This window comes from Colias philodice, chromosome 30, assembly GCF_061535455.1.
Source record: "Colias philodice isolate Cphi_HAF_F1 chromosome 30, ilColPhil1 Martin Lab GWU primary, whole genome shotgun sequence".
NCBI lineage: Eukaryota > Metazoa > Arthropoda > Insecta > Lepidoptera > Pieridae > Colias > Colias philodice.
Window position 1 is genome coordinate 3569060 of NC_143115.1, and position 21642 is coordinate 3590701.

The 21642-nt window shown below is 35.1% G+C and overlaps 1 protein-coding gene across 4 annotated transcripts in view; it reads right to left on the reverse strand.

The window, feature by feature from the left end:
- The window catches only part of LOC149475462 (homeobox protein PKNOX2-like), a 47313-nt gene that overhangs the window by 23228 nt on the left and 2443 nt on the right, over positions 1–21642 (reverse strand). The gene's annotated exons all lie outside the window — the stretch shown is intronic.

Consider the following 21642-nt stretch of genomic DNA (forward strand, 5'->3'; position numbering starts at 1 on the left):
TAGGTTATGTTAGGTTTCTTAAATTTTCATGAATTAGAATTCATGATTATAGTAAGTACATTTTTGTATTTTTAATAACTTTCTGGACAAGCGCCAACAATAGAAATTTAAGTATAACATTGTAGTAAAAATAGCACAGAGTTTATGAAAAATTAAATGTAATTGATGAATTTCTAGTTGGCAAGTAAAGGTAATAATTACAAAGCATTGTTATCAGTAGAACATAATTTTATATGGTAAAAAAGTATTACAGCAATTAACAGTCATAAGATTTTTTCTAAGATTTAAGTATATCATTCGGTCGTTTCGTCATTTTTAGTCGGACAGAAGTAGTCGGAGATTTAGTATTTCGGGCAGTAAATATTATATTTTTAGTAAGGACATTTTTAAATTTATTATCGGAGCTTTTATTACTACCCAATTATATTTATAGTTTTACTAACGCGACTTAATTATTATTTTATTTCATTAATATACTCAATGTTTAACGTTTGTTTCAATGCGCGTTTATTTTAAAAATTCGTAATGTTAGATATTACCTAATGATGGAAAAAATCAAATTCGTAAGAATAAAATATTCATATTTTTATGTTAGCTACGTAGAATCCTAAGAACTTGCGGATTTGTACAGTTTATCTTATCTGTTAGTTAAAATTTCCAATAATATGTGAAAATATATACGTTAAAGTGTCAAATATGCTATCATAGACTACAGGCCCATGTTGAAAAATTATGGGTCATTTGAAGTTTGAACCACCAGGTGACCTACCAACTGAGTGCAGATGAGAATTCGAAAGTACAGGTAGAGTTTTTTCCCCTTGTCTCCATGATTTTTGTACGGCGTTGCGGAATAATGGATTAAAAGCAGTATTGAAATAGTATGACACAGATGCCGTACAAAAATGGTGGACCACAAAGTCAGAATTTATTTTTATTTTCCGACAATTGCCGGGGTAAATTTGGTCATTTGATTTTGTGCTGTTTTGTTGGACAGCTTACAAGTGTGGGCATAGTGCTGAATCTTATTATTTTATGCTCTTATATAGTTCTAGATAGGTCACCTGGTGGTTCAAATGACCCATTTTTTTTTCAACATGGGCCTGTAGTCTATCAGTAACATCTTCAGCACCTAGTGAAACAGACCCTTAATGTAATACATGCGAAATTATCCTACTAATCATATCCTACTAATATTATAAATGCGAAAGTTTGTGAGGATGTGTGTGTGTTTGTTACTTTTTCACGCAAATACTACTGAACCGATTACAATGAAAGTAAGCACACATATTTAGGGTAAATTGGATTAACACATAGGATAGATTTTTATCCCAGAAATCCCACGGGAACGGGAACTATGCGGCTTTTCTTTGAAAACGCGGGCGAAGCCGCGGGCGGAAAGCTAGTACTTCATATTTATGTAATCTGCTAATATATATTTCATTCACATCTTCCCACAATTCAAGATAGCAACACTGCAGCCTGCAGACAATAAAAAGGCATATTAAAAACACAGGGCACAATTCATCACAAGTGTTGCCACTAAATGGATATAAGATAGCCCTGCAGTTACCCTATTTTTAAAGATGGCTTTGTTTTGTGGTCTTGTAATAACTTCATTATATTTTTGCGAGCTTAATTGCCTTTTGGATGTTTTAGCTGTGTTATAGAAATATTTAAATAATAATCTTATTAGTACTAATATGTACCTATTATCTATTATATTTAAATAATAATAAAAAATAAATAAATACTTTTTTATTTCGAAATATTCATCCATATAATACGAGAAATAAAAGTTTATAAAATATATTATATTTGTTATTTTTCACGAAAAACAGCTGATCGGATTTGTATGGAATTTTGTATTGAGATAATATAATATTATTATTAGTAAAATCGCGGTTTTATCAAATGAGTTAATAGTGTATAGCGTAAAAATGAATATAGAGAAAAATAAAGTGGACATAACTATAGAAAAGGTAGGTGAATTGTTTAAAGTTCACCATATAATTAGGCGCACGGTTCGCTAATTTTGATAAAAAAAAATTATTTTAGTATATTATTTAAATAGGTTAGAAAGCAGTTTAGGCACGAGTGACTTTGTTGTTATACCGCTACAATACGGTAATTATAATAATAATAGTTTAATTCAAATATCTACAACAATATTTATATTAATACTCAGCTGTCCCGGCAAACGTTGTTCTGCCTTTCTCTTATCATTTACGGGTATAAAATATAATTGTTGACCGATTCTCAGACCTATCCGATATGCACATAATTTTTCTTGAGAATCGGTCCAGCCGTTTTGTAGGAGTATAATAGTTGATAACTAACATTGTGACAGGGGAATCTTATTTATAGAGAAGATAAGAAATGTGGAATTAGTTCGTGCATTGTATTTAATGCACATTCACAAGAAACCTAGAAAATTTTTGGCAAATTCGTTATGCAGGTAGGTAGATTTTATAGCCTAAAATAACAATTTACTTTACTTTATTATTAGAACATTTAAATCTTATTTTACAAGACATAAAAAGCTTCACTTTACTATGAACATAACATTTAACTCACAGAAACAAAAAAAACGTCTAATAATAACATCTAGGTCAAAATAAAATACCATTTAATTAATTCAAACACCCACATAACGGCCATATTTATTATTGGCAACACCTCGCTGAGTGTATAATTAAATTTCATATTTTTTGTGTCAGGCAACACATCACTTTCTTGCTTGAGGCTACGAGACCAAAATATGTGGTGTTGCTGTGTTATTATTAATGCGACTTTCGTAAGGTGTAGATAAATACCCATTATCGTACTTCGACCTGTTTAATATTTAAATGGGGCTACACGTGAAGATCTACATATTTATTTATTATTATGTCTCTCTCCATAATACACGGGTACCACCAGAAGGAAGATACCCGGTCCTTTGGAAGGCTTACGTGGGGACACAGGTCCAACACGCAGAGGCCCTTTAGAGAATTTAATGTGTTGTGGGACACCAGCCGCAGCCTGCCCATGACTGCACTATAGAGATACAGCCCTGGGCAGTCCGCGGCCAATGTAGGACTATTGCAGAAAAATGGAAATGAACAAAACTGGGTTATGGAAGGGGGTGTTAGATGGACTGGTATATTGGTTCTATGGGGACTATGGACGTCTGCCTTTTCAATATTAAAAATTGAAAATAATGGCAGACGGTGACTCGCCAGTTCGGTCGATGGGCTCCCAAAAAGGTTACCGAGAATGGCAACAAGGGGGCAACATCAGCTGAACGGCTAGGGGTGTAGAGAGGTGCGGCACCGGTTTCACCATCGCGGGCCCGCGGGCCCGGAGCGGGTTTCCCCGCTATTACGCCATTAGACACTTCCACCCCCGAGCATATAGCTCTGGCGGCTCCACTCTGGACGGCCAACAAAGGCAAGCCAGAGGTGGGGGATCCTGAACCTCGTCATTGTTCACTCCGAACTGCCACTGGGACAGTCCAGAGGTGAGGACAGGGACCTCCCCCGGGAGCGCTCGGTTCCCGCGGGGTCGCTACTCCCCGACACCTCGCCACAAGGTGCCCTGCGGGGTGACTGACTGCACGGCTGGGATATCTATTGTAGATATGCCAACCGCGGGCGATGGGGTCGTCACATCCCTACGCCATCACATCCCTACGCCATTATTATTATTATGTTTCTCATTTCCATAATACTCGGGTACCACCAGAAGGACAGTACCCGGATCTTTGGAAGGCTTACGTGGGGACACGGATCCAACACGCAGAGGCCCTTTCGAGAATTTTAATGTGTTGTGGGACACCAGCCGCAGCCTGCCCATGACTGCACTATAGAGATACAGCCCTGGGCAGTCCGCGGCCGATGTAGGACTATTGCAGGGTATGGAAATTTAATGATTGGGCTATGGATTGGGATGCTAAATGGACTGGTACTGAGGACTATGGGAAACTATGGCACCTGCCTTTCTACTAAAAGAAAGTAAAAATATGTTGGCAGGTGGTGACTCGCCCTCTCACTGTATGGGCCCCCGAAATAAGTCGCTGCAATAGTGCGACAAGGGGGCAACATATTGTGAGCAGCTAAGGGTGGAGAGGCGTCCCTGGACTTTAAACTACGATCACGCGCTCCCTGAGGGTCCAGCATCACGTGCCCACTCGCCACTTACGCTTCGCATCCACCCTTCGAGCTAAAAGCTCTCGCGACTCCACTCTGGCCGGCCGGTTAAGGCAAGCCAGAGGTGGGGGTCCTGTCCTCGTCAGGCTTCACTCCGACCGGCCGCTGAAGGCGAGCCGGAGATGAAGACAGGGGCCTCCCCCGGGAGCACTCGGTTCCCGCGGGGTCGCTACTCCCCGACACCCCGCCACAAGGTGTCCTGCGGGTTGACTGATTGCACGGGTGGAATATCTATTGTCACGTAGACAATAGATATTCCAACCGTGGGCGATGGGGTCGTCACATCCCTACGCCCTTATTATTATTATTATTATTATTTTTTACTAGCTTTCCGCCCGCGGCTTCGCCCGCGTTTTCAAATAAAAACCCGTTCCCGTAGGATTTCCGGGATAAAACCTATCCTATGTCCTTTCTCGGGTATCAAAATATGATATATAATATATATATATACCAAATTTCATGCAAATTGGTTCAGTAGTTGAGGCGTGATTGAGTAACAGACAGACAGACAGAGTTACTTTCGCATTTATAATATTAGTATGGATTAGGTATTCCTACCTACTACGAGATAGTAAAATATAAGCCATTTGATTCAATCCTGCGCTTTTAGTTGTTTGTTATACATAATGTCAAATCTATACTAATATTATAAAGCTGTAGAGTTTATTTGTTTGTTTAAACGCGCTAATCTCAGGATCTACTGGTCCGATTTGAAAAATTCTTTCGGTGTTAGATAGCCCATTTATTGAGGAAGTTTATTTACTTATTTATCATCACGCTAACGTTACTTAAGACAAACAAGAGCGGAGCAATGTAGCTAAAACCGCGGGGCACTGCTAGTATTTATTATAATGTCTGAAGAAGAAAACGCTATTCAATTATTTTTTTTTTCTCAAAAATATAAGTACTAGGTATATTGATAACATTTTATTAATCTATTTCACACCATAAACTCAAATTAGCAACGGATCAAAATAAATTACTTAGTACCACGAGATAAGTATAAATAATTATTTCTATAATCACACACAACTACCACAGAATAAATAGATAACTACTATGAAGTTTAAAACATTCGAATTCTCTATCTGCTCGGGTTATACAGAATCACTACATAGTATAAAACAAAGTCGCTTTCTCTGTCCATGTCCCTATGTAGGCTTAAATCTTTAAAACTACACAACGGATTTTGATGCGGTTTTTAATAGATAGAGTGATTCAAGAGGAAGGTTTTAGTATATAATTTATTATGTTTTAGACAAAGCGGGCGAAGCCGCGGGCGGAATGCTAGTACTTAATATCTTATAGTAGCTAATGCTAACATTAGTATATTATAGGATACACCTGCTTGTTAATTATTATTATGAAGATCATATAAAGATCACGTTATTTCAATAGAAGAATAGTTAATAATAATCAATTATTGGGCATAAAAATATAGACCATGTGACTCAAGAAAAATGTAGCTTTCTGCCGATTAATAAAAATTGAAATCGGTCCAAAAGATTTGGTGTGAAAATATTACAAACATACCTACATAGAAACACAGAAATTCTTTTTAAATTCAGATTACTAAATATTTTAGTCATTTAACCATTCCCATGCCTATTTATTAAATGAAAACTTTTTAATAACATAAAAATCGGATGACAGTTTTTTTTTTTTTCACAGACACAGAATATCTTTTCATCGGCTGTCAAGTTTTCAGCCTGCGTCGTTGCGTATCACTGTAAATATTCAAAATTCGAACGCCGCGCCGCGCCGGTTCGAACGCGGCCAGCATTCAAATGGCTAACTTATCTACGCGCTTACACTAGTGTGGTAACGTGTTATCGATAATTATGACATATTCGATATTTTGTCGTTAAAGCAATGATATAGTATGACATCACAGGCAATGTCTATAGTCCCTAAAGAGGTCCACTACACTATGCGTTAAAACTCCATACATTTAAACTTTGAAACTTGAGATTGTCTGCGTCTTCTCTGTAGAAACTAAAAATTTAATTATTCATTTTTACGTTTCAAAACAAATGTTTGGATTGGAACCCTATCCCACAGCTACTGACATAATAATTTCTTAATACAAATAATTTGTTCCCAGTTAAAAAACTATTTTGAAACAACTATTAGTAGGTACTTACAAAAGTTTCATAGACATTTTTTTTCCTGTCTGTGGTCATATATAAGTTATAATAAATAAAAGAGCGAGTGTGCCGAGCACACGTGTCAGAAGTGAAACTTGCAAGATTCAAAGATACCAAAATCGTCGCCTTACTCCATGGTGACGGAAGTGCCATGACACGACCTTGCAATTTCACTCTCAACGCGCCTAAAGAAGCTTCACTTCAATAATATAACGCTTGCTCTAATTAAGTATGTAAATAAAATATTACGTTTATAAGTACAACGATATTTACTTTTTTATCAAAGTTGTATTAAGGTTTACCAGTCGCCTTACTGTTCTACGCATCTTATCTCTTATCTTATTAAAGTATTAAAAAAGTAGAATTAATACGATAAAGCCACTGTACAGTAACCTTAACTCGTTTTTATCAAAGCGTTGCAATAAAATACCTTAGACGTATTAAGTATCCTACTTATATTAATTATTATGAAAAAATGGCTTTTAGCTATAAGGCCACGTTTTGTGCACTAATTTCGAGTAGCTAAGAATAAAAAAAATGTTTGTTACTCTTCAGCTCACACAAATTCAGCTGATCAGATCAGTTAATTTGGTTCACAGATATAGGTATTGCCTAGTCTAAATTTGATCATAAATTACCTTTTATTCCACGCGAGTGAAGAAGCGGGTACCAAGTAGTTTTAAATATAATAGAAATAAATAAAACACAAGACAATTAATCAGCAGTTGGTGTTGGCGGCATATATTCTTGATAACTGACGTCCAGGTGGCGCATTGGTATCTTGATTATACGGCAAAGGGTGTCTGTTTGAACCACACTTTTAGAAAATAGTTTTTTTCTGGTGTACAGAAGGCATTTTAAATACTATGATAGTATTACTATCCGATTGCCCAGGCTAATTAATAATTATGTAACTTTCTAAAGGCAAAAGTAATTTTAAGTTGATACAGTAAGTAAGTTGAGTTTATTCCTTACATACATAAAAACAAATATTTAAATATACAATATATTAACCCATTGAGCCCCGAACGGCCCGATCGGTCCACGACACAATAGATTTTCTATTGTGTCTGTGATTCCGGGGCCTGAGTTATTAAATAGTATAAAAAGTATCGACAACACAACCCACCCCTACATGGCGCATAGACAAGCAGCCATCGACAGAGTATATCTGCAAATTATTGAGCATTCGATGCCGCAGAGAATCGCTAAAATATTAAAGGAAACGGCAAAAATCTTAACCCCGTTCCATATTTGTTTCGTCCCGCTTACAACGAATATTTAATGTTTGATTTTGTCGGAAAATATGTAAAAGTTTTAAGAGTTTTTCATGTTCCTTTGGGGCATTACATATAACATCTGTTTAGCTATAACTAATTGAGATTTATAATCTCGCATTCGAAATAATAAATGCGATGAATAATGCAAATAATCCACTTAAAACTTATTTCACGGCTTGCTGCATTTGCTGATGACTGTCTTATATTTTCAATTTTCATACATTCTGTACGTATTGTTACTTATAAGTTATAAACATATCCGGAAATTGTGAAAACTGGCTATTTATGTAGATTAGGTATACTTTTATGGCATATTTATTTCGAGATACATTACTGTTTCAGTAATATTTCGTTTTTGTAGTGTTATTTTTAAACAAATTTAAAGTGTAGATACTTAACAACTTATTATTATAAATTACACAAAAATAACTACACGCTTGTTTATTATTTTTACAAAATCAACAACACTAAAGGCACCATAATTCAAGCCACTAACAAAAAATACGACATTCAGAACTTAAAATTCATCCACTCAACGCTAATACACACAAATCCCTAATTACATAACCTTCCTCTAATTAAAACATTACATCATTTGTCGCTACGTTTCAAGTGCGCTCGAATTAAATCTCCCGAAAAGGCGGGAGATAATTGATACAAAAAAGCAGCAACACCGACGCTCGGCTGTCGCAATTAGTTCAATTTCGAACGCCGGTGATGCCAGGGTGAAAAATTAATTTCCGCTAGTGTTCTTGAGAGTTCGTTACATTTGTAAAAGCTCCGGAGGGCCCTTGGCGTAATTTTGTTCTTTAATAAGGTTCGTGAATTCGGCACAATCAATTTTTGTGAGGCGGGACAGATGCTGGGTTTTTGTTAATCGAAACGTCGTTTAGTAAATATTTAAACACTGTTAATTCAATTTATACACTTTGGAATGGTATAAGTAGTTTTAAATTACACAAATTTATGAAATTGCAACACTTAAAACGAGACACCATTATGCGTATCATTTTTTGCACTTAAAAGATTTTTGTTTAAAATATTTTCCTTAACAATTACTAACATTATAAAAAAATGCAAAATTATCTCTTTATTTTCTATCTATCTAACCACACACAAAAAATAAACTATATCAATCTTTAAAATCTTCGTAAATAAGTTTAACAGAACACGCAAAAAATTACAACAGACTATCTCCCACATTTACTCTTTTACACGTTAACCAAATTAAAAAAAGTCACAGATTAAAAATACAAAAACAAAAACTGTCGATTCGTACCAAAGCTAATAACAGAATATGGCAAGAGATGGCAAGCCACAAATCAAGCGTTTAGTATAAATAGACAATAAAGACTTGGCTGCGCACGTGATCCACATTCCTATGATCTTCTGAATGCTAAAATAATACCTAGTATTCATTCACCTTGCTGATCGTCTGGGTTTACGGACTAGCTGAGATTGACACTTTCTATCCTAATGTTATAAAATATTTAAACAGTAAGACTTCGTTTTTGTTGAATGCACTAATATATCAGGAAAATAATGTTGTGTGGTTTTATGAAACCACGGTAAAAGTGAAACTGTTCGAACGGTTCCGAACACTGCTTTGTGTAGCGCATGTCGCGTGACGGTCGGCTGCCGAGTAGGTATACCTCGGCAGCCGCGATACACGCGACATACGCTACACAGACCAAAAAGTTTGAGACGATGTAATAAAAGTTTCACTTTAAAGTAAAAACTACTGGTAATTTTTCTATTCCAATTTGCTGAATAGTCAATCTTTCGAGGAAGGGTTTATGTTATTTGATCTTGCTACGAGCAACAAAAGAGCATCAATACTTTGCAAAATAAAGATAAAAAATAGGAGGTGACGAGTTTATAGAGGGCCTATTAGACGTAAGTTAGGTCACGTCACCGCATCTTCTAAGTTTAACTACGATATTTTAGGTCTATAACCACTTCACCCAGGATCCGTACCATACGCTTACGTAGAAATACTTAAACTAGCTGTGCCCCGCGGTTTCACTCGCATTGCTCCGCTCTTGTTGGTCTTAGCGTGATGATAATATATTATAGCCTTATAAGTTATAACCTTCCTCGATAAATGGGCTATCTAACCGAATTTTCCAAATCGGACCAGTAGTTCCTGTGATTAGATCGTTCAAACAAACAAACTCTTCAGCTTTATAATATTAGTATAGATTAGCCACAATTCAAGCATTCCCCTGTTAATTACATTACTCAGTATCAAATGAAGGCACCCATAGCCGCTAACTATTCAAGTAGACATCTGGTCGTCTGTTTATTTGCTTTCATCTAAAATAATTTCACCCATCCCGTGAACAATCGTTAGTGTTGTTAGGCAACCGGTTCCATTCGTTAATTAATAACTAATATTAGGTTATTGCGTGTCAAGAAATGAACTTAGAGCGATTTGTCTACACATAAGTTAATAACTACTTAACTAAACAATGGTCATAAAGCCCGAAAAATGGTCTAACGGCCAGTTTCTGAATTGAGTTCTTGATTTCACTTTATTCTCAAATCATACTAAAATGCTGCTTAAATTTAGATTTCTTTTACATCACGCGCATCAGTTGTAGCACGCGTCACTTTTTATAAGTAACTAGCCGTCCGCCCCGGCTTCGCCCGTGGTACATGTTTACGTCTTCTCTACATAAGAACCACCCTCGTACTTCAAGGAATATAATAAAAAAAGAATTATCAAAATCGGTTCAGCCGTTCTCGAGTTATGCGCTAACCAACACATTTTGCGATTCATTTTTATATATGTATAAGAAGATAAGAAGATTATACTGGTACAAAATATTATGCAATATTTTGTTAGTGACCGTATACCGATTGTTAGTGTCAATCTCTAACTAAAAGCTTAGTTTATGAGGAATGTTGTAGGCTTCACAATACAAACCGGGCCTTTAATAAATAGAACCACGATTACAACTCATATCAATGCATGCAGCATACAAACAAGATCAAACCTACTCAAAATCGAACCTGTACATAATATATTTTTTTTAGAATCTCAATTCCTAACATAAAAAACGCTCCTAATCCATAACTTGCACCACCCAGGCCACACGTACAAAATATGAGCATTTAACGGAAGCGTGCTGGCATTTTTAAAACGTGTTAAATCGTGATAATTGAACGTGAATGTTTAACTGTCCATAACGACATGAATAAACACGACGTGTTAAATGATTTTCGGGTGCAATTGTTTTTTTACTGGCAACACGAATTACAAATCGGGTAATTTGAATATCGTTGCTGGCAACTAGAAAGGCAGTGGAGCGGAAATATTAGATTATTAAATATTAGGTTATTAACGTGGAACATACTTGCTAATATCATAACTGATACACGGCTTGCTTGACAGAATTGCGTAAATCGTAACGTACCTACCCTACTAGAACGTCTTCATGAACAATTTCGATAAATTATGATATCAATATGGAACATCTTAAAATGTGTAGAAGTATTTGCCATGTTTTAATACATCGATATAAATTATGAATTGGTATCCTGTTACTCTTCCGATATATCAAACATGTTTTAACTTTTAATACATCGATGCGCTCCTAAACAACTGAACCGATTTTAATATAAAAAATTAAAATTAAAAACTTTATTTATTAGTATAGATTTAGATAGATTATATCATTAACCCGACATATTCATATTATTAACCCGACACCCCCGTGTTCACAGGGAGACTGACATTTTAAAATAATTTTGCGATTTTTATACCAACAGACGAGCTGGGGCGAGCAGCTAGTCACAAATAATGATCTTACAAGATCCCTTTTGACGGCATTGTACATGTTTCATATAAGCATCTACCCTTGACTTGGTCGGTATAAAAACTAAGTTCCATTCGAAACAGTATTTTTGCGTGATACCCGCACAAACATATAGACAGAGAATTAAGATTATAACATGATGTTCTCATTTCTGCTGAACTTAAATGTGTAGGTATTACATTTTGAAATATATGCTACAGGTAAAATTCAACAAGAAAACTGTGTAGGTACTTATAATATTATATATTTATGCACTTATCGACTCACTATTTATTACTACAATAATTTACTACAATAACAAAGTGGAATTAAAAGAATTCCACTTTGTTATTTTAATATGAAGGTTGACCGATACTGAATTTCAACAAATACATATGTCTACCAAAACACATATTATCTAAATGCCAAATTACGAAATACAGATACTTAAGTAATAAATATATTTTTACATTCCTTATCTGTATTCGTGTAAAACGAAAACCCTTCTGAATTTATGATAATATTCGTTAAATAATAGAGAAGGTTTGTATTAAGAAACAAATTTTTGTTTCGTCTGCAAACGCAGGGTTCGGACGAGGCGCGGAAAGGGTAATTTTATTAGTGATGTAACGATACTATCGATATTGTACAAAATCTCGTTACTTTTTTTCTCTTTTCTTTTACTTCATACTGTTTATCTTACACATCACTCATCCTGCTAATATTCTAAATGCGTAAGTTTGCATGTTTATCACCCCTTCACCTATAAGTGCTGAACCTATTTTCATGAAATTTGGCACACACAGAAGGACTTTGATTTACATTAACATAGGATGGTTATAATCTCTGAAATTGCACAGGAACGGGAACTGTTCGAGTTTTTCTTTGGAGACGCGGGCGAAACCGCGGGCGGAAAGCTAATGTCCAAATAAATAACAGTATCTATTCCATACAAGATCTACTACACAAATACAATTTAAAGCAGGTGATACATCCTTATACAAATACGTACTTATCACTGCATTGCATAAAACAAAGTAGCTGTCGCTGTCTGTCCGTCCCTTTGTATGCTTTAATATGTATTTAAAACTACGCAACGGATATTGAGGTTTTTTTAAGATAATGTTTTTATGTGTTACTAGCGGTCCGCCCCGGCTTCGCCCGTGGTACATGTTTACGTTTTCTCTACATAAGAACCATCCTCGTACTTCAAGGAATATAATAAAAAAAGAATTATCGAAATCGGTTCAGCCGTTCTCGAGTTATGCGCTTACCAACACATTTTGCGATTCATTTTTATATATAAGACTAGCGGTCCGCCCCGGCTTCGCCCGTGGTACATATTCACGTTTTCTCTACATAAAAACCATCCTCGTACTTCAAGGAATATAATAAAAAAAGAATTATCGAAATCAGTTCAGCCGTTCTCGAGTTATGCGCTTACCAACACATTTTGCGATTCATTTTTATATATAAGATTATATAATTTATTAGGTTTTACATAAATCGGTTGAAGCGCAGGTGGAAATTTGTAAAGTATTTGCCAAAGTATGTTTGTTTGTTAGTCCGTCATTCACGTCGCAACGGACCGATTTCGTGATATAATTTTTGTGTTTGGAGATAGTCAGGAGGCTAGAGAGTAACATCGGCTACTTTTTACCGCGGTCAAATGTCCCATTTCCATAGATGTTTCCACGCGGGCAAAGCCGCGAGCCGTTAGTTAGTAAATACATACAATATATCGTTATTTTCAACACAATGCAAATTTTCCCAACACGTTACGTTATGGCTGGTTCACACTTTGATTAGTGTGAGTGCAGGTGATTAGTGCGAGTGCAGGTGTGTAGTGCGAGTAGTGTCCAATTGACTGCGAGTGCAGGTGATTAGTGCGAGTGCAGGTGTGTAGTGCGAGTAGTGTCCAATTGACTGCGAGTGCAGGTGATTAGTGCGAGTGCAGGCACGCTGCGAGTGAGGGGGAAGGGAGGGCGCGCGGGACGTGGCTACTCGCAGTCCACTCGCAAAAAAATAGAACACGCTTCTATTCACTTTACTACACAGCCTACTAAACACTCGCACTAAACAGTAGCTGTCCACACGTAGTACTACTCATCACCTGCACTCGCACTAATCAAAGTGTGAACCAGCCATTAAGTGGAACGTGGGTCAGAGTAATTAGAGTGAGAATGTTGATATTAATATATTCTTCTATACGTAAGGGCTTAAGATACTTTTTTGTGCATTTTAATATGTATTGTAATTAATATGTATTGAAATATGCATGCACGCATGCTCAACCGGGGTCGGAAGCTAAACAAAACTCATTAATGTGAGCCTTTTTAGCAATATTACCTAGTTCTTGTTTTTGGTAAATAAATACCCATGGTTGAACTAGGAAAGTTTGGGAACACACAAACATACAAAATATATTATCTCCTTTTTGTCTTTGTTACAACAACAGAGGTAAATGTATTAAACTGTTTCAATAATAATTAGAATTCATGAATTAATATATCTTTTGGAAGTTAAAAGAAGGTGTTCGATTAATTATTATAACTTTATAAGGTAAATTAAGACCTACGTATGTATCGACAACGTCGTAAATTACTGAAAAAATACTACCTATTACTTTCATTTCAAATTGATTTGGAGGTATTATTTAATTTTGGTTCTACCTTAAATAGGTTATCAGGTAACTAATGTAGTGTTTAGTATTGTATTTATTTCAATAAATACCTATCTTTATGTCGGAAACATTAAAGATAAGTAAAATAGCTCTTTCCGTTTTTAATTTGAAAGCAAATTTGAATATTTTAGCAATAACTTCACACGCCATTAACTGTTGCTATTGTGTTAATATTTTTATTTGTTAGAAAATACGATTTTACGTTAATTATATTGAAAAATATTTATTTTCGACATAATTAATTGTTAGTCCGCTTCTAAAATGGGAGCAACATACATATTATGTTCTATCTATGTGCCGAGAATTAAGTATGTATTATATATTTAATTAATCGTAGTATACATATAAACGGATTTATTATTTTCCTATTATTAATTTTGATAATGTTAAACTGCAATTATTGCATTAAGTTATTACATAAACATGTACCTGCAGGAATAACTACACTATACAATGTGATACTTTCCACAATTTTTCATCGACACTACAAAACTATATTACCCAAACTATCGACACCGTACATCACTAGATAGGGTAGCACCGACATTTCCATGTAGGTCGCATAAAAATAACATTTTTGCGCGCGCCCCCACAGCACATCTGCTCAAATATTGACTTGCACGGCCGTCTTACAAACAACAAATAGACAAGGAATTTCTTTTCCCCCGCACTAAGTTATGACAAGGATTCGGAGGTTAGAAAACAAATGGTTCTTCGTTCTATTTTTAAAAGATTGCAAATTTGACAATTCGGTTTTGCCGCGCTGTCAAGAGATATTTTTTTTTATGAAGGGTCTAATGAGGCAAAGGATTTGGACAAACTGACGTATCAGCTGGTGTTATAGCGCTAATATAAGATTTTATTTGGTAAGCGAATAAATTGATTCGATCAACATTTTATCGTATGCAGATAATACATAGCTTTCCTTCGACAAAAATATAAAGATTTCATGCTAGAAGGCAATACATGAAGGAAAGTTAAGAGGATCACATTTTCTTTAACTCAATATAATAATATTTTTCCATTCACGACTTCACTCGCGAATATACGATTTTTTCTGTTATTTTTACGCCTTTAATGCATTAAATTATAAAATTCCTTTAATGTATTAAAGAAAAATTTATTATTTAATTCTCTTCTAGTTTTTATACTTAATACATCAGTCTGGACTCTGCCCTTTATACGTTTATGAGAAAACAATTCTCATTTTCCGTGTCGGTTAAACCTAGGCTCACAATTAGTTACGGTTGTACCTACATTTTAATAAGAAAACATAAAGGAGGGAATTAAAATGTACACGCAGACGGAATACAAAGGAATAAACTGCCTTACAGGAAACGCTGAAATGTGAATTCAAATTTGGAATTGGTTGGGGCGTCCCTTGATCTAGGGTTGCCGCTTTGACGAAATAATATCATGTAATATGGAATCTATATTTAAGCATTGTGGTATTGTGTGTTGTATTGGTGCATGCATGTAATTTTTAATTTATACTTTATTTATAGCAAGCAAATGGAAATGTTGTAAGTATATGTATTACATTGCGAATGTGTAAGTGACGCGAAAAAGCTTATGATACATCATGTTGTTTTAATTATTTGACGTTAAAGCCATTCCCGTAAAATATAACTATGTAAACTAAAATATAAAACATGTAACAATGCATGCTGCTACCACGATATTGTAATCTTTATTTAGCGTCTCTTTTTGTGACAACCCTAACGCGAGGATTCCCTATTGCTTTTGTTGATCAACTTGTCTTCTAATCATACTATGAATGAGTATTATTTGTATAGTATTTTAGTCGGAATGAATATTGGATTTTCGTTATGTAGAAGGTATTAACAACTTGCAATATTGAGAAATAATGCAGTTGTTTTATTTAACGCTTAGTTTCGAAGAAAAAATTTAATGTTATAAGTAGTATACGTATATTCTAAATTCATAAAATTTTTAACTAAATTCGTAAAAGTCCAATATAATTGAATAAGTTGTACTTATAATGGAATATTTATTTCGTAGATCGTCTTCTCAGTTTTATCACACTTATCGCGTAAAATCTACACAATTTTTTTTTTTTAATTCGTAAAAGTCCAATTGATAAATTGTCCTTATAATAGATGCGACGTAACGTAGTTAATAGTTATGCATCTTTGCAAAAAGATTTCTATTCGACTACCGAACTATCTAATAAATTATTCCCAAACGAAGAATAAGTCAACTTGTAGAGTAAAAAAAATATAACGTAACAGTCCTGTCAAACGAAAACATGGCACTTATAGGTAAACCAGAATCTGATGGCAATTAGGGAAATCAAAATTTTGAGTGTGCAACCCTAGGGAAAATGGACTGAACGATCTTGATACTGCTTATTTTTTATTTTGTCCTCAATATCATTACTCACATTACATAAGTGGACAATACTTACTTAATAATGAGATATCCACTTAATATTATGTAGGTACATACTTACATGTATAATATACAATTACACAAATTACTTTTATACAGGTAATACATATTATTATTTACACATACCTATATTTGTATATTCATTACCAGTATGCCATGTGAAAATATCGATATAATGATAATGTAGATCAAAACTGCTTATAATTGTTTATAAAATAAAATAAAATTATGTTTATTTTCGTAAGTATTAACAGACACACATTATAAAATTGACTTGGACAGCTTGGACTTGACGAATAGCCGTATTAGAAACTCCTGTAATAAGTTTTCATAAAATTATATTCTAATCAACAAACAATATTATAGTTACTTACATATAATATTTTTTAATTTATAGTATCAAAACGGGTAAGTCCAATTTACCAATAAAATCTTCAAAATTGAAAATTGTGATGTGTTTGACCCTTCTTCATCGAATGTTTTTCTATACACATTATAAACAACACCTCTTGCTTGTGATCGCAGCGGCTTTTTCGACATTTTCGAAGATTTTTTAGACAAAATCCTAAAAATTATTCATCAACTGCAAAAAAGACAAATAATTTGACATCCAATTTGATAGTTGTCAAATAAGTTGCCACATAAAAATCTTTTATTTCTTAAATATAAATATGCCATCAGATTCTGGTAGACCTATACACAACACTGGCAACTGATAAGTGGCAACACCAAGCCATGTTAATAACAAACAATCCCAAGCATTGTCGTTCCCAAATAAATAATCCGAACAAGCAATAACTTGCGGTAGAACCACGTTGAACGTTATTAAAATCTGTCCATAACTCGCGTTTGCCAATTATAGCGTTGGCCGAGGCGTCACTTGGCCGTAATGGCGGCTGTTCCCGCCTTTTTCGCTGTCAAAGCGCTTTTTTCGCGGGTAAGCTGTGTAAAATTTCGTTCTGAATCTTGCACTCGTGACAAAATGTGCTGGCCATTTTATTATAAAAATTTTTCTTTTATAATACTATCCTCGTGGAATATTCTGGTTTGCTGGTTTTAATGTAGGATGTATTTTCACACGTAAGGAATAGGACTATAAGTGTAAAATGAAAAAAATAGATATAATATTTCTACATCAAATATCTCCAATGGTGCATTTACACATTCGTGTTCGTCTTTCGCCTCGTCACTCGTCGAAACATTCATATAGAATTAGTATCGTTGCGGATCACTGTTCACAGATTCGTAAGTAGTAAAGTAAAAAGTTTTCTGTTTGTGTCGTTTGATTACTTACATCCTAAAAACCGCACTTAGCGCGAATTCGCGAATCTCGAAGCGAATAGCGAGTGCGCGGTAGTTTGTATTCGTGCGTGTTTGTTATTTCTTCTCGATATTCGAACGAATCGAAACGAAACGTGTGCATCATATTATGACTCCTTGCTAACAAACGATAGTTCGATTGGCAATGTGATTATCAAAAAAGTTCACAAAGCTCAAGATAAAATAAGCTTCGTAAATTTTACAGTTTCTTTTTATTAATAAGACATCTAACGGTGCATTTAGACCAGACGAACATAGAGCTAGAGCATTCTTTAGTGTAAACGAAAACTCGTATTCAGTGTTGTTCAGTATTAGAACATTGCATAGAATCTTTTCGAACGCACTAAGAACAACGAAAGAATGCTCTACGCCTGTTTACACTGAAAGAATTTGACGCAGTGGGGTTAGAATGATGAATCGTTCGATCTAAGCTCCGCACACGAGCCAAAAACAAAAAGTCCTCACAGATACTTATGGCTGGTTCACACTTTGATTAGTGCGAGTGCAGGTGATGAGTAGTACTACGTGTGGACAGCGACTGTTTAGTGCGAGTGTTTAGTAGGCTGTGTAGTAAAGTGAATAGAAGCGTGTTCTATTTTTTTGCGAGTGGACTGCGAGTAGCCACGTCCCGCGCGCCCTCCCTTCCCCCTCACTCGCAGCGTGCCTGCACTCGCACTAATCACCTGCACTCGCAGTCAATTGGACACTACTCGCACTACACACCTGCACTCGCACTAATCACCTGCACTCGCAGTCAATTGGACACTACTCGCACTACACACCTGCACTCGCACTCGTCACCTGCACTCGCACTAATCAAAGTGTGAACCAGCCATTAGAAAAAAAATCTCAATTTCCGAAGAAAATAATACTAGACAAATACCCACATTTGAATAAGAATTCAAATGTCATATTATATTCGCCCTTACCCAATGTCAAAATGTAGTCTAACTGCTGTAATTCGCACAGGGCTGCAGTTCATTGCCCTTTGATCTTGAATAATACCGTCATGTCTCGAAGACACTTATCGAAAGATATTTGGAAAGTTTTAATTAAATTACCCCGAGTTTAAGCCGTCCTCGTGTCGGTCGAAATGCGAAAAATTACAGATTCAAAAAGTTCTTTACACAAGCAATATGTTATCTGTGCATAGACACGAAGCATTCTTTTTTTGAATTACGAATATTTGGCGGGTTAATAGTTTTTTTTTTTTTATTCTTAATTTGATTGATTTTAAAAACTAATTATAGCTGTGCTAGTGTACCTACCGGTAAAAAAATACGTACATATTGTAAACTAGCTGCGCTCGGCGGTTTCCCCCGCATGGCTCCGCATAGCCTTCCTCGGTAAATAGGCTATCCAACACTGAAAGAATTTTTCAAATCGGACCAGTAGTTCTTGAGATTAACAAACGTGTTCAAACAAACAAACAAACTCTTCAGCTTTATAATATTAAGTATAGATATGTATAGATTTTAATGAATATAAAGATTTATCTGTAAGGTCTAATAATGCTCAAATAATAACAATTTTTTTGGCTCTCTTACCTCTTAGCTTTGCTAGTTGTACTGATTTTGATTATTATTTTATTTGAAACTAGCGGTCCGCCCCGGCTTCGCCCGTGGTACATATTTACGTTTTCTCTACATAAGAACCATCCTCGTACTTCAAGGAATATAATAAAAAAAGAATAATCGAAATCGGTTCAGCCGTTCTCGAGTTATGCGCTTACCAACACATTTTGCGATTCATTTTTATATATAAGAAGACTTAGTGGCTGTCAAGTTTTCCTATTTCCATATTATGGTCTAGTTTTAACAATTTGAACATGAAGATTATCCACACCAAGATTAAGACACAGACCTGCTACATCATTTTTAACAATTCGTTTACCATTAGAAAGGGCCATTAACGAAAAGTGTATTATCAATAATTACCTTAATGCCCAGTGAAGGTGGTATTACTGTTATTATAATGATTTAAAAACATTATAAAGAACAGATGGCTGAACGTAGTGCCTTAGGGCAAATATCGAACTATGACGTGTCAATATTTAGTAATCTTTGCTAGGATGTCTCTCTTATACACAACAAGCGTTTCGCCCGCTTTGTAGAATGCTTATCAAATTATGTACGCTGATAATTGGCGGAAAGAACAAATTAGCGACTACCTTCAAAAACAGGTTATAATTTCACCTCCTTTAGAGAAAATTCTGCGATCTTAAGGGGGCATAGTGTACTATTATTTAACCTAAATAACATTTAGAAGTCTATAAGCATTATTTATAGGTCAATAACTTTATCATTTTGTGGACGTTTAAAGATACTACATACGTACTAATGATAATAAAAACAAAAAGAAATAGAGAATTCTATCCTTACCGATCTATCTACTAATCTCTATAAATATAAAACTCTCATGTCTCACTCTGATGTTAGTTACCGAACTCCTCCGAAACAGCTGGAATGATTCTCATGAAATTTTTTGTGCCTATTGGATAGGTCAGAGAATCAGCCAACATCTATTTTTCATACCCTTATAAAAGTTAGGCAGAACAACGTTTGACGGGACAGCTAGTATTATTATAACTGCAAACGTGTGTTTCTTACCCGAATGCGAAAGAAGGAGGGTTATGTTTCGCTAAGTAAAAGATAGCTAGTATTATTATAACTGCAAACGTGTGTTTCTTACCCGAATGCGAAAGGAGGAGTTACGTTTCGCAAAATATCGATTTTAGTTATGATTTTTGTCGCAGGATATAGTTAGGAACCTAGATAGTGATATAAGCTACTTTTTACCGCTGTAAAACATCTAATTCCTAATTAAATGTGTACTACTAATATTATAAATGCGAAAGTTTGTGAGGATGGATGTATGTATGTATGTTTGTTAATCTTTCACGCAAATACTACTGAACCAATTGCAATGTTTAGCACACATATAGAGGGTAACGTGGATTAACACATAGGATAGGTTTAATCCTGAAAATCCCAGGGGAACGGGAACTATGCGGCTTTTCCTTTGAAAGCGCGGGCGATGCCGCGAGCAGAACACTGCTTTGTGTAGCGCATGTCGCGTGACGGTCGGCTCGGCAGCCGCGATACACGCGACATGCGCTACACAGACCAAAAAGTTTGAGACGATGTAGGTAATAAAAGTTTCACATTAAAAATATGGATCAATAAATTACTAGCACATAAAGAAGATCAATCAGTGAAACAGGTGTGATATTATTTTCTATAATAGTTCACTGTTCACATTATCTTGTTAATTTTAAAATTTTATAGCTATGACATTTTTTTTGTAACAAAACTCTAAACCGCCTTCAAATGGTCATAACTGGCCAAATTTAAATGGGACCAACCGAAAGGCACTAGTGTTCTAATAAATAAAAATAAAAAATTCATCAAAGTTCAGTTCCGAGGTAACAATTGCGAATTCTATTGCGAATCATATTGGGAACCTTTGTTTAATTCAGTTGAAATCTTCATTCTCTGATAATTTAGTGTAATTTATAATTTTATATGATTTCTATGCTGGCCCCTGCGGTTTTACCCACATTCCTCCACTCCTGTAGCTCTTAACATGATTATATATAGCCTATAGCTTTACTAGACAAATAGGCTATCTAACACTGAAAGAATTTTTCAAATCAGACCAGTAGTTCCTGAGATTAGCGCGTTCAAACAAACAAACTCTTCAGCTTTATAATATTAGTATAGATTTTTCTTAAATTATACATACAATATACCTAACCTATGTGAAGGTGGTATTTGACATTTGTCATTGATATAATAATAATGAAATCAATCT